The following is a 14,076-nucleotide window of genomic DNA, read 5'->3' as shown; positions in this document are numbered from 1 at the left end:
AGAATTCTTTACCCTCATTTTCACTTACAGCTTCCAATCTGTGTGTCCCTGATATCTCCTGTATGTCTCATCATTTTTTTTTTTTTGATACCTAAATACCTACTAAATAAGCAAAGCTGGAACCAGCAAGGAAAATATTTCAAGAAAAACAGTCAAAACAACAAAGGACAGGTCTTGGTATAAGGGTTTCACTCTTTTGTGAGATGTAGTATACATATGAGGTATAATAGTTGGCCTTTGATTTCAAATCACAAGCAGGAGGAAAGCTTATTATAGTTTTCACAAGGAAGGTTCTATTTTCTCTCTGTGTATGAGTGTGTGTGTGTGTGCGTGTGTGTGTGTGTGTGTGTGTGTGTGTGTGTGTGTGTGTGAAACCCCAATTTCCTCATTTATAACCCCCCAGAAAAGGCAGCTAAGAATAGCCCACTCTGCATCCGGTTTCATCAGAAATAAGATTGTGCCCATTCTAAGTCTCTGCCTTCCTCAGGTTGCCAGCATTCTGTCACTTGCCCTCCCACAGGGCCCTGGCTTTAGACACCTGTGCTGTAAAGTGACAGTAGAGCCAGCCTCTTGGAGTGGAAGGTGGAACAGAGAGGTTAGAGATGCTGCTTCAGGGCAGGTAGAATGGGGTTGGATTCCCAGCCTTTTCTACCCCAGTGACCTGCTCAGGTTAGCTGCTTTCTGAGCTGAAGGTCCCCACCTATAAAATAGGGGTGATGAGTACCCACGTCAGGGCATGCCAGGAGCCTCAACTAGGAAAATGTCTGCAAAATGCTTTGCACACCACACCTGGCACCGGATATGGCTCAATCAAGGGAGTTCCTGATATCTGTTTTCTCGGGGTGCAGTGACATTTGCTGAGATAATCCAAGTCAATTTTTATTTGCTAGGTGAGAGGCACTTCCTTAATTTGATTACCATATGCCCAATACGCAAACTCTTCTCCCCCTTTGAGTACATCACCAGATTCCTAGAGGACCAGAGCCCTGGAGACCGAAAGTGCCCGGGGACTGGGGCGTCAGCAGCCCGGCTGCAGTCCCACCTCCAGGGGAAGCTGCAGCACCAGCCCCCAGTGTCCTCAGAAAAGACAAGAGCTTGGGATCTGGGAACCTCGAGCTGGAGGCCTCAGAGGCTTCTCTTCCCTGGCTGTTCATGAGCTTCTCTGACACGCTCAAGAGCTCATCACAAGTTTAAGGAAGAGTTGCATCTAGAACCCAGGTCTGCTCACTTCTTTCTCTCTATCCTCAAAGTCACATTTAAAAAAAATTATAAAAATCATAATGGTCACTGTGGAAAACTTGGAAACTAGAGAAGAATTAAAAGGGGGAAAAGTGCATGGCTATAAGCCCATTGCCCCAAGCTTCTATATCTCTGTTAATTCAGACTGCCTTCCAGGTTTTTCTATTCATACAATGGAAGTGAGAGCACACTGTAAATACACCTTGTGCGCTGTTGTTGTTTTTTCCCTTTTTCCACCTCAGTCTATGAAATCGGTTTCTGCAACAAAATTTTGAGCTTCAGGTGGGCTGAAACCATATCGGCCTTGACATCTCCCCTTCTGTGTGCCTGGCACACAGTAGAAGCTTAATAAACAATATGGAATGCATGGATGACAGTATGGCCTTATGTAGAATAACCAAGGATGTAGCCACCCTCATTCTGCTGGAAACTCAGGTCCTCTCCAGTGTTCTGCTACCGCGAACAAGGTCGGACGCACAGCCTCGTGCATGCGTATGCAGCTCTCTGTCCCTGCGGTAAGTTCCTAAACATGTAATCGCTGGGTCAGAGTACTCACCTTGTAAAGCCTTGGATTCCCTACTGCCAAATGGCTCTCCAGAAAGGTAACCGTAATTCATATCCTCCACTGGTGATCTAGGAGATGGAAAAGCATGAGGATTCTCCGTGGAGCATGCGAGTTAAGAGGGAAATCGTAGAATCCCTCAGTAGGTGTTTGAATGAAGAATTAAGGCTTTGGATCTAGCAACCCCACACAGTATGGAGTACCTTCTTGAACTTTGATCAGTACCCCTCTGACCTCCTCTCTCTTGAAAAATACAGTGTGGTTCCGAATACTAGAGAACTATCAACCCTACCATTTCTATCTCCCAAACTAGGAAATATCCCCCATCCCCCAGGACACAGCATAAAACCCAATCTTTCCATACAAACAGTGACCCACACCAAATCTGTGTCTCTAGCACCAAGTCTGTTTTGCTTGACCTGTCTATAAATAGCTGCAGTTAAAAGTAAACGTCATAGCGGTGTCTAAATGTCTTTTTTTTATATGCACATACATTAAAGATACACTGTTAACCTCAAAAACACACCTTTAATATTTGTTTCTTAGAAAATGGTTTGTTCTTCCTAATATAAATCAGCAAGATAAATTCCAAATGAGTATGTTTATCAGAGTATTTTAATTGATTATCTTCCCCCACCCTGTAGGTCAAGGAGGTCATTTGTGGAAATGAAAACAGCTGTGTACATCCTGATCCAGGAAGCCCCAAGCTCCCACCCCACGTGGCCAGCATTCACTTAGAATTAGCAAAAGTGAGCATCTCAGAGATGAAGAGGCCCCAACACCTATGCGTACTCTCCCTCCTTGCAACCCTCTGTGCTGTATCCCAGGACACATAAGAAACTCTGGATTCAGGGCACCTGGGTGGCTCAGTCGGTTAAGCATCTGCCTTTAGCTCAGGTCACGATCTCAGGGTACTTGGATCAAGTCCCGCATCAGGTTCCCCACTCAGCGGGAAGTCGGCTTGTCCTTCTTCTGCTGCTCCTCCCCCACTTGTGTGTGCTCTCTCTCTCTCTCTCTCAAATAAATAAATAAAATCTTAAAAAAAAACAAAAAACAAAAAACAGAACTCTGGATTCAAATTCCACCTCTGTCCCAGAATTACTATGTCAACATTACCTTCTGTGCCTTTGTTTCTCTATCTTCAAAATGGGTTTTTTTCCTGCATCTGTCCTGCGTTTCACAAGAACATTACGACAAACCGAAGCATAAAAATCTTTCATGTGTTCTGAGAGGCAAAGCATTTCTCCAAATTCAGTGTACTCCTATGTCATGACTTCTGTTTTATAACAATCGAACATAGACTTCTATCCAGATCTTCCCCACACCTGATGGCAATGTTATCAGGATAGCTCCTAACCTTTTAAATCATCTGTGATTTTTTTTAAAAATCCATATGGCTCTTCACCATCCATTAATATTGAGCTACTCTTTGCCTTGTATCCTTTTTTATAAACATACACAAACATACACACACAAAATATAGAGGCCCAAATACTTTTCTTTGACTCAAAATAAACCACAGGCCTCCAGTACTCAACAGATAAAAATCTCAAAGCTCATGTTCACATTTATCCATGAAAGAAATGTAATAGTTCAACATGTCACACAGCAAGTCAATCAGAAGACTGAGAAATAAACACAGAAGTTCTCAAGTCCATGTTTCCAGTTTCCTTGTGATATGAACAAGACAGAATTTATTTGAGAAGAAAATGCCAAGGCGACATTTGGAATTACCATATTTGTGGGGGCAGGAGGCCAACTTATAGGACCTTTTGTATTCTCTTTTGGAGCTGTGGCTTTGCCAGATCTACAACCCCATATGCATACGAGGTTCAGCCAATTCACCATGGGGATCTGATAGCTTTGCCTGTGGACTTCTGCCTCCTTCCGCAACCATAAGGGAGTTTGCCATCAGGAGGCCTCTGGGGAGATGGGATCATGGGGAGAGCCAGAAAGCCAGCCCTCTAAAGAAATCCTCAAAGTCAGATTTCTTGAGTTAAGGGGGACAGACTATGGGGAAAGGCGCTAGCGGTGGGGGGTGCAGCAAGAGGACAGAGCAGAGGACTAATATGAGGGTACCCTTGCCACTAGAGGCACACTGGCAATATCCCTTGGTTTTAAGCCACTGACCATGCCACCTTGATGGCAGGATTTGCTTGTTGCCTGGCGGCAGAGCCACAGGCCGGTTCTACTCCATTTTCTGCCCTGTACGGGCAATTGCTCTAGACCCAAGCTGGGCAGAGGAGCCCTCCTGCAGCTCTTGACACTCCCCACTGGTGCATTACTGAGCCAGGGGCTGGCAGGAGAGGAGTGACCACTCCCATGTCTGAGAGCTCCTGGATGGACCCAGCTCTAGCCCATTTCATGGCATCCTCACAGTCTCCCAACCTCCATAGAAATGTTTCTAGACCAGGACTTAATGAAATGCATTCTGCGGGATGCATTATTTCACTGAGCTCCTGATATCAGAGCTTCATGGAGGAGCAGGCCAGGCCACGAGCATTATGAGTAATGATGCCTTTAGCACCTGCCCTCTGAGGTGCAGATCTGTAAACACCTACTGTGACCCTCAGCTGCCATCTACACCTTCTCTCCCAGGTGCCTTAGAGTCAATGGCCCCGCCAGCAGGATTCCCTTCTCTCATCCTCTTTCCTCCTCCTCCTCCTCTTTGGTTAACACCCTGGGCTGAAACTTCATCAATACCCTGGAGCCCAACCCAACCCACCATAAGTTTGCCTTAAAACCCCATCCCCTTGGATGAACCCTGGAACCACTCTGGACTTCAGTATCTTTTTCTGACAGTGAGGGGCAGGAAGAGCTCTTCTCCAAAGTTCTTTCCAGCTAAGAAAATGAATATTCTATATTTTATCTGCTTAAAACTTTGTGCCCTGTGCCTTTGACAGAAATAACTTTCCAGGCTTGCCTGTTAAAGGAATCTGGAACATGCAGCATGCCAGAAAAGTCCCCCAGGGCTAGCCTTTCCTTCCTTGGTATCTATGGGACGTTGCATGGCCTAGAGGCAACTCTGGTTTAAGGAGGGATGTCTCAGTTTTCCAATTTGCAATCGGGCAGACTGGATGAGTCCTAAGGTCTCTTCCAGAATAAGAAGCCCATGATTTTGAAAGTAGAGAGCTCAAGCTGACCAGCAAAGGCCAAGACGGCAGCAGAGAAAAGCCACTGTTGATTGAATACCCCAAAACAGATACAAACTTTACAAAGGGTGGTTCTCATGTTGCCGCCAATGCCAGGATGTGGATGTCATCCACAGAAGTGCAGGGTGAGTCAGCCAGTTCTCAACCCAACCCCAGGAGGCATCCTCTGGTGACCAGTTGCTATCAGGTAAGGCAAAGACCATCTGGTAATGTGATGTTCTAAATATCCCATCTGGTTGTCAGGAAATGTAGTCCTCGAACTAGGACCGTAACCCTAAAAATGACCACTGGCCACCTGTGTCCTCTCCCTCAGCCGACAATTCTGGAAACAGAGCTTCTGGACCATGTGATAATTTAACAGGGCTTTCCTTGAGCTGGCCTTTGGATTGATATGTTTTCAGTTCATTGCGTTACCTGTCAGTAATGTGTCACCATGCAGATGTCAGCCTGAGAACAAAACAGGATGTATGGGATGTTGCCGTGTCTTTGTGTTCATTCTGGAGAATTACTGTAGCTTGAGGGTGACAGTCCCACAAGTAAAATCTTCATCACCCCTGCCTGCCTTAACACTTCAGATTCACTTTTTTATTTTATTTTCACTACCCATTTGAAAAATTGTGAAGGCTCGTGTGTGTATGTTATATGTTTAAAATTAAAAGACCTTTTAAAAAAACAGAAAATTTATTTTCAGACCTCGTCACTCAGGTATGGGTGGTTGGGGACTGCAGGGTTTTGGAAATCATCAGGATTCCAGAGGACACTATTACTCCACCTTCTGCCTTGTCTAACTATCTCAGCACTCTGAATCCACTGGATAAAAAAGAGGGATTGTTTTGATTGAGTGATTTCAGAGAGTCACACCTTAAAAGCCCCTACCTGAAGCTCATTCCTTACCTCCTATTGCCTCCTATCTAAAATCAGGTGCTCTACATTCATACTAGTGTGTAAATGACTAATACCAAGGTCATTCCCTAGAACAGACTGGAGAGAAGCAGAGATCTGTGTGCCCCCCAAAGAGGTATAAAGTGTGTTATCAGGGTGTGTCCTAAGGGGCTGGGAAGGAGAAAGGCAAAAAGAATACATGGAGAGCACCCAGAACAAGAGGGCCATTGTGCTATTTTTTCTAGAGATGATCTTATTTCTTCTTAATTTGACTTTAAAAAGAAGGTCATCCCATAATAGTGACCTTCCAAGGAAGGATAATTTATCCACCCTCGGCTTAACTGGTGCTTGAGCGGAGCCACTGTGGAAAGTCTCCTTGGCCAAACCCACCTCCGTCTCCCCAGCATTCCTGGGGGAGGGCGGAATGAGTGCAGCTGAGACCATCAGCGCCATCACGGAAGCAGCACTAATACGGACACAGGAGGTGCCGGCTCATTCTCCCAGCCAGGTGTCCAGGCTGGCGAGGCCATCTGGGTTAGGGAATGTGTGCTCTAAAGCCTGCTGGGGGAAGCCCGTTTTGAGGGGGAGCTTAGCTTACAAAATCAGCCAGCTTCAAGAAGTCTCTTCAGCCCTGGTCCCCATCAAGGTGTGGGGCCTTGGAAATGGACTATTTCCCCATATGAATAGCCCTGAGAAGACCAATGCCTCCACATTCAATAATCTGTGGGCCAGGGGCCTGTGAACAAGCCAGCTCCGGCAGGAAACACAGGAGAGAAGACTGGGAAGAAACTAGTTTTAGCTTCAGGTTTCCAAAAACCTAAAGGGATAAAGCAAAAATGAAACCCTTTTAAGAAATGCCCTTTAAGAAGTGACTAACCACCATACCTTTAAACTCTTTGTACCCTGATGAAAGAGCTAACAAACATGAAAAATGAATTTAAATTGTACCAAATGAGAACACTGTCTCTTTAAAAATATTTAGTTCCAAAATTTAAAAGCTCTGTGAAAACCAGTGTGGATGACGATGTAAAGAAAGAGGCACTCCCGTTCAGTGTTGATGGGAGCGAGCGTCAGTTAAGTCCTGCCATTTGGGGAGTGATATTTAGCAATATTTATTAAAATTAAAATGCACCTTGGCTTTGACTTACAGTTCTCCTTGCAGGGATGTGTTGTCCAGAAATGCACAATCGTGCAAAAATATGCATGTGCAAGAATTATTTCAGCATCGTCTACAATAGAGGAAAACTGGAAAGAACTCCATGTCCATCAGAAAAGGATCAATTAGTAAATCCTGGTTCGTTCACAGAATGGAACACTTGCAGCTTGCAAAAGAAACAGGTAAACTGAGGTGTTTATGGGAATATATGCTCAGAGAGAACAGCACATTGCAAACGGAGGAGCACGCCTATTTTTTGTGAGACAGTATTAGATAGGCTAATATATGCGCAAAGAAAATCTCTGATGGGTGGATCATTAGGGACTTCAAACTTTCCATGACAAGCATATCTAAACTTGCTAGGATTTTAATGTTTTATTTTCTAACATTAAACAATAACATGCAATTGGAATTTAAAAAGTGAATTCCTCCATCTTCACATTGTTTAATTACCTACCACACCGTCTTTGTCCCTCATCTTATGCTACAGTGGGACTAAGGGCTGTGTTTCTTACAAATTCTAGAGAACAGTGGCTATGGGGTATGCATTTCATCTCTGCAATTCCAGGATAAATAGTTCAAAATCCCAACTCTTCCAATACTTTCACACTAAAGCTGCTTTGTGCGTGAGAAGTGGCCTCTGTGATGGACAGAATGCGGGACTATGAGCTGGGAGTGTCGGCTTGCACACATTTTTCCCCATGTTCCAGTTCTGTCATCAATGAGATTAAGGGCTTGAAGGGAATCATTTCTGATATTCTCTCATAAAAAGACCTTGACCCCTCCCTGACCAGAGCCTCCATGAAAGGGGTACTCAATGGGCATTTGTTGAAATACCGGACAGAGCCAGGGCCTGAAATCAGGACACCGTGGGAAAAGGAACAATCGAGAAGAGTCTTACTACTGGCATCATCTGGAGCTAGTGCAGAGTCAGCCAAGGTAAGAGAGCAAAAGGGTTTCGGTGTAGTGGGAAAAACAAGCCCATTTTTGAGGTTCTCAACTGGAGAACTGAATATTTGGAAATATGCAGGGATGGTTTGGCCTGTCACAACGATGCAGAGAAGGCAGATGCTACCAGCATCTAACAGGTGGGCCGGAGATACTAAACCTGCCACAAGAACCAGGACGGCTCCACACCAGTGTCTACACAGCCCGTGGAGGACCACTGAGGGGTGCCAGCTAGACAAGCAGACATCAGCTTCCTCACCGATCCAAAGGCCTGGGGCCAGTGCTAAGTGCTGGGTGGGTGACAGGCACAGGAAAGCAAGGTGACGAGACTACCAAGATGGCGGCCAGATGGCCCACCTTCTGCAGGCTGCCCTCAAGTCAGCCTGAGTCTTTAAACTACAAGCTTGCCAACCCCAAAATGCCCATTCTGGATCTCCTACTATAATTGAACTTTCCCTTTAACACACACTGATAAATAACTAAACCTTAGAGGATCCATATCTCTATAGTTACATGCCTGATTAAATCCTAACTACAAAAGAGGCTTTGGGCCTTGGAGGTTCAAGGCCTTCATATTATGTCTTGGATCCCATTCTCCCCTTTGCCTAGTTTAAGCAGGGTCCCAGGCTCTGGAAGGCCACCATTGTCTGGTATAAGCTCCACGAAACTAAGACCTCTTCCACCATATTCCCCATGGCAACCCCAGCACCAGAACAGTGGCATCCCCAGCACCAGCAAATAGTACGTGCTCAGCAAATTTTTTTTTAATGAATAAGTGAACCAATGAGGAAGTGGAAAGGCATGGTTTTAGGAGACAGTCAGGGCTGGGTTAGCGATGTTTACACTGTATGGTCCTGGGCAAGTCACTTAACCTTTGTGAGCCTTTGGTTCGTCCTCTACGGAGCAAAATAGCAACAACCACCCTCCAGGGCTTTGGGGAAGATGGGAATAATATATGGCAGACATCCAGCATGGCTGGTTTACAGTAGGTTCTCAGAAAATGGGAACTAATTATATCACCATTATTAAAAACTCCAACTCACACCATGGCCCATGCATCTGTTACAATCATAATTATCAGAAAAGTTACACAATACAGTTCAACTTGCCCCTTCCGGAGCCACGGGTTAATAACTGACATCAGCAACAGCCTCTTCTTTAAACACAATGTTCCTCCTTTCTCCTTCAAAGCGACTCTACTCAGAGCATCACCAGCTAGTCCATTGTTTCCAGACACCTACAAAGCGCCGGTGCAGACGCGTGTACTGGAAAAACAGGAAGACCAGTGCCAGAGAGCCCGCAAGTAAGTCTGTGGGCAATTCTGGTTCAGCCCTAGCCCCAACAGTCAACGTGTGATTCTGAGTTGGCCTCCGGACACCCGAGCCTGCTCACAAAGGCAAATCCATCATGGCGCAGTGGGTGCAAGCACGGAAGCTGGAGCCAGAGGCTGAGGTTCAAATCCTGCTTCCACACTCTTAACTGTATGACCTCGGGGCAAGTTACTTAACCACTTGAAACCTCAGTGTTCTCATCTGGAAAATGGGGACACACAATAGTACCTACTTGGGGAACGGAAGGAGGAAGCCAAATATTGTACTTCTGCTGGCTTTGTGGAAAATTATGGAAATCAACTGGCCCATTAGCAGAAATCTTACCAGAAGTCCTTCCCACAGGGACTACCTTTCCCACATTTGTTCATTTTTATTACTCATACAATCAGCTTGAATCCTCTCCGAAGCACAGAGCAAAGGATTTGCTGGTGACGCAGAACATAAGCGGAGTGCTTGACACATAGTAGGTCTTCAATAAATATTTGTTGAACTGACTGAATGGCTGATGTATCAGTTGAAAGACTGACGGTCCGTCGCACCTGTGTGACCCAACAAACTAAGTACAGACTAAGGTGAGCGAAGATCTTGGCATTTTTGGAACTGATGCCTAGAATCTGTATTAACAGAAATCCCTCTTATGGTTGCCTTTTTTTTTTTCAGTTGGGACATGCCCCAGCTGAAGAATACGGGCATTTACCTGTGGACAGGTGATCCAGAGAAGGACTGAGATGTTTATCCAGCCAGCACACACACCATGATGGCCCCTTTAGTTATAAGAATTTGTGCCATACAAATTAACAGGTCCATGTGAGCTTCCCCAGAGGCCAGCCGTCATTTGTCATGTTCACTGCCAGACCTTGAGGACCTACAGCATGCAGCAGACAGTAAGTGCTCAATAAATGCATGCCGAACAAAAAGATTACCTGAACCAACCAATGAATGAAGGCACAGAAGGAATAATCAAAAGAGGGAGACGGCTATTGCAGAGTCTCAGCCAGAACTGAAGCCCCATTCTGTAGCCTTGGCTACTTCTCCACACAGCTTTTATAAGAGGCAGGAGACGCAGACAGAGAAGCAGGGGCGAGGGAGATCTGGCAAAAACGAGGAGCGGACGTGGGAGAGTTTATAGGGGGGTGTGAAGCGCTATCGGGACATCTGTCCTGCCTGCTTGGGCACTACTCTCAAAGTCAGAGTGACCGGGACATCTGGAGGAAGGGGGGGGCACTGTGAAACACCAGATCAGACCACTCTAGCCCCCACTGCTGCCACACCCAGGCTCTCGAGGCTTTCCCCTTTCAGAACTATCCAGTGTTGTCTCCATCTCCTGCCACCTGCAGGTCTTCTCCTTGCCTTCACCTGGGCTGGCTCTCTGGGCCTCGAAAGCTCAGCTCCGCTTGCCCCCGTGTTAGAAACACACAGGGTCCATTTGTGGAGACAGCCACTTGGGCTCTCTCTCTATTGAGAGACTTCCTTCCCTCCCGGGATAAGCACATTGTTCTCTCCCAAAACTCAGCACGTGAGTCCACCGTGGACACCAACTACCTCTTTGATGCACTTTTAACGAGTGTTTTACAAGGCACTTCTCAGAAAATTGCCCCGTTCCTTCTGTACTCAGCAGGGAGATACAACGTGAACTGGGAGCTTGGCTATTATGCTTGTGAATAATTTGAGTTTCAAGTGCAGCCTTGGCAAGCCTGAAAACAAATAATTACCAAAAAGTTATCCAGCTGCCCTCCCAATCTGCCAGCTACTTTGTCTGGGGCGTGGAGTTCTCGGCTCACTGGGAGCCTCAGCAAACAGAACCATCGAGACACCTCTAGGTCCCAGTCAATGACCGCAGCACAGAATTTTGGCTGATCCGGCCCTGGAGAAGATAAAGCCCTTAAATAGAGATTAGCCATGCTCATTCCAGCCCCACTCACAGCCAAGAGTCAAAGTCGGTATTTGCTGAGTGGAAAAGGACAAAAGGAAACAAATTTCCTTTGCAAGGTCTCCAAAGAGGCCAGGAAACGTAATTCTCCACTCCTCGCCCCATCCGCCTCCTGCCGTAAGAAGACGAAGCTAATCTGGCCCGACTTTGAGGAAATCTCAACATCGTGGTCTCTGAATCACAAACCATCAGTCGGCCCTCTGAATAGAGGGTTCAGGAAAGACTTGTGCATGCAGGATGTGTCCTTCAAAAAAGCAACAGGGCTGTTTTAAATGATGTTACGGTGACAAGGTGACCATGACACTGTCACTCCCGTAGACCAGTAAAAGCTTGGGAAAGCCTAGAACAGGAGCTCCTAAAAGGTCACGCTATTCCTTGAGAAGCCACTGAGGACCTGGGCCCCCCAAAACGCCCTTGTCATCAGAGTGAATTTCAATCTGCACCCAAACCATTAGCCTTTAGTGTACAATGACAGTATATCTGTTTCGGGAGAAACCTTAGGACCATCTAGTTCATAACTGTTACTTACAGACAGGAAAATGAGGTCCAGGGAGATGAAGAGACTTGCTCCAGGATCCCCGGGGCTGGGGGAGCCCTGAGCTGGGACTCCAGCGGCCAGGTCTCGCTCTCCCCCCTTATGCTCCTGGAGCCTGCCACACACTCAGTGGGCCACATGGTGCTGTCCAGGTGGCTGCGCAGAGTGAGCGCTTTTGCACTTCTCACTTCTCGCTCCTGCGCCCTCGTGGGGCCAAGGAAGGCCCCTCAACCAGAGGGCTGCAGGCCGCGCGATGCACGCCCCGTCTCTCCCGTCAGCCACAGATTTGTCTGCTTCTCCTGTCTGTGCAAGTGCCCGCTGGATCGAGCAGGTGGGATCATCACACGCCTCAGAAACCCAGAACCTTCGCGAGGAAGGTAACTGCCGGACAGTATCAGAGTCCCCGCTGAGGGCCACATTCCCGACCTGTGCTGGAGGCCAGGGCAGCAGCTCAAAGGGGACTGTGGGCTGAGCAAGCGAGGTGCACATCTGCATGCGATGACCTCAGGCTCAGGACAGTCAGCCCCGCAGCAGGGTTGGTACTGAACCCCCCCCCCCCCCCCCCCAGGCAGCTGCTAAGGAACACGGAGACCCTAGCAGCCCAGTCAGGGCTGGAATTCTCCCGAGAGCCCACAGCGGGTTTCACTTGCCTTCTTTCCTTCCTCTAGAGAGCAAAACTCCTTGATGGGGAGAAGGGGGCGGGGCTCCTTCTTCTTCTTCTTTTTTTTTTTTTTTTGCATTTTCTAAAAGACAAGGACATCCTAGTTACACAGTTCCGGAGTGTTCCAGCGGAGCTGTGCAGGCTGTGTGTAACAGGGCTGCTGCCCCAAAACGACATGTTCGAAAGGTCAGAGCTAAATACTAAGTGCCCTGATGAGATTCGAACACTCCTTCTTCGGCGGATGGGTGCTGTTTAATCCTCGTGGACCCAGGAATCAACAGGCATCTCTCTCCCTCTTCAGAAAACTTACAGGAAACAGCTAAATAGCGTCCAACACCTAGTTTCTTCGTGTACAACAAATGTCAATGATATGCAAACATGTGCGCTTCCCAGTCAATTGCCCCCCCCCCCCCCCCCCCCCGTCAGAGTGGCCGGAGAAGGGGGCCTCATTACTCTGTGCTTGGCCCAGGGATGCGTAGCCTCCGGGAGTCGCTCCCAGGTCAGTTCTGCACAGAGGAAACACTGCCTTTATTGCTCAAAAGCGTGGAGCGGAGAGAAAACGAACTACGTAGGGTTGTCAGTCAATCCCAATCCTTCTCTGAGTCCCTCCCTAGTGAGCCACTGGGGAATCCTCGAAGAGGTAGCAAGCCCCCAAACCCCCAGCCTGGCACTCTGGGCCCCTCGTACTCTAAACCTCCTGACCGATCCAGGCTGACCTCACTCCCTTCTTGCTTCTGGCATTTCCAGGATGGGCCATCCTTTCTCACATCCAGACCTTCTCAAGGAGCCAACTCCAACCCCTTTGCTGGACAGCTTTCCTGGGGCATCACCCAGCTGCTGCCTCTATACCCCCGCTTGCCACGGTATCAATCAACCTCGTATGTCCAATACCCAACACAGGACCAATGTGTAGTAAGTGTTCAATTCATGTTCGTTGGAGAAATAAGTCAGACACTCCTGAAACAAACTTAGCAAACTTGGATTAAAAGAGATGAAGAGGGGGCGCCTGGGTGGCTCAGCCGGTTGAGCGTCCAACTCTTAGTTTCAGCTCAGGTCATGATCTCAGGGTCGTGAGATCAAGCCCCACATCAGGCTCTACCCTCAGTGTGGAGCTTGCTTGGGGTTCTCTCTCCAGCCAGCTCGTGCTCAGTCTCTCTCTCTCTCTCAAATAAATAAATCTTAAAAAAAAAGAGATGAAGAAATGTAGACTTTAAAAACACAACACACATACACAGAGACAAGTCCTTTATATGTAATGAATATATATAAAAACTGGTGAAGTCCTCTGAATAAGGTCTGTAGTCTACCTAACAGTAATGTACCAAGGTCAATTCCTGGTTTTAATGAGACAGTATGGTTTTGGAAGCTGGTATCATGGGGGAAGCTGGAGAAAGGATACGTAGGTCCTCTTTATATTTTTTTTTTTTTTGCAACTTCTAAATCTATGATTATTTTTAAATAACAATGCAAAAAACATACCAAACAAAAAAAAGGCAGGATGTTCCGGGCACCAAGAAAGCAGCCAGCAAGAGGCTTTCCGTGTTCACACACCTGCTGACTCTCAGGTTAGGAATGACCCCCACCCTTGCTTCCCTTCTCCCTTCTCCTCGGGCCTCAGCTGCAATGTCCTCCCTCCGGAGAAGTCTCCCCAAAGCAGCAGCACCACGGCACTTTCTCAGA

The 14,076-nt window shown here is 47.1% G+C and overlaps 1 protein-coding gene across 18 annotated transcripts in view; it reads right to left on the bottom strand.

The window, feature by feature from the left end:
* Window positions 1-14,076, bottom strand: part of FOXN3 (forkhead box N3) — a 384,586-nt gene that overhangs the window by 244,470 nt on the left and 126,040 nt on the right. For 2 of the 18 annotated variants that reach the window (XM_057318326.1, XM_048219827.2), the window contains one exon: window positions 1,796-1,872. The exons of the other annotated variants lie outside the window; for them this stretch is intronic. The gene's annotated coding sequence lies outside the window, so the exon portion shown is untranslated. The remainder of the gene's footprint in view (window positions 1-1,795; window positions 1,873-14,076) is intronic. 18 annotated transcript variants of the gene reach the window in all.

This window comes from Ursus arctos, unplaced genomic scaffold (genome assembly GCF_023065955.2).
Source record: "Ursus arctos isolate Adak ecotype North America unplaced genomic scaffold, UrsArc2.0 scaffold_25, whole genome shotgun sequence".
In the NCBI taxonomy this organism is placed as follows: domain Eukaryota; kingdom Metazoa; phylum Chordata; class Mammalia; order Carnivora; family Ursidae; genus Ursus; species Ursus arctos.
This window is presented reverse-complemented; position numbering and strand designations above follow the sequence as displayed.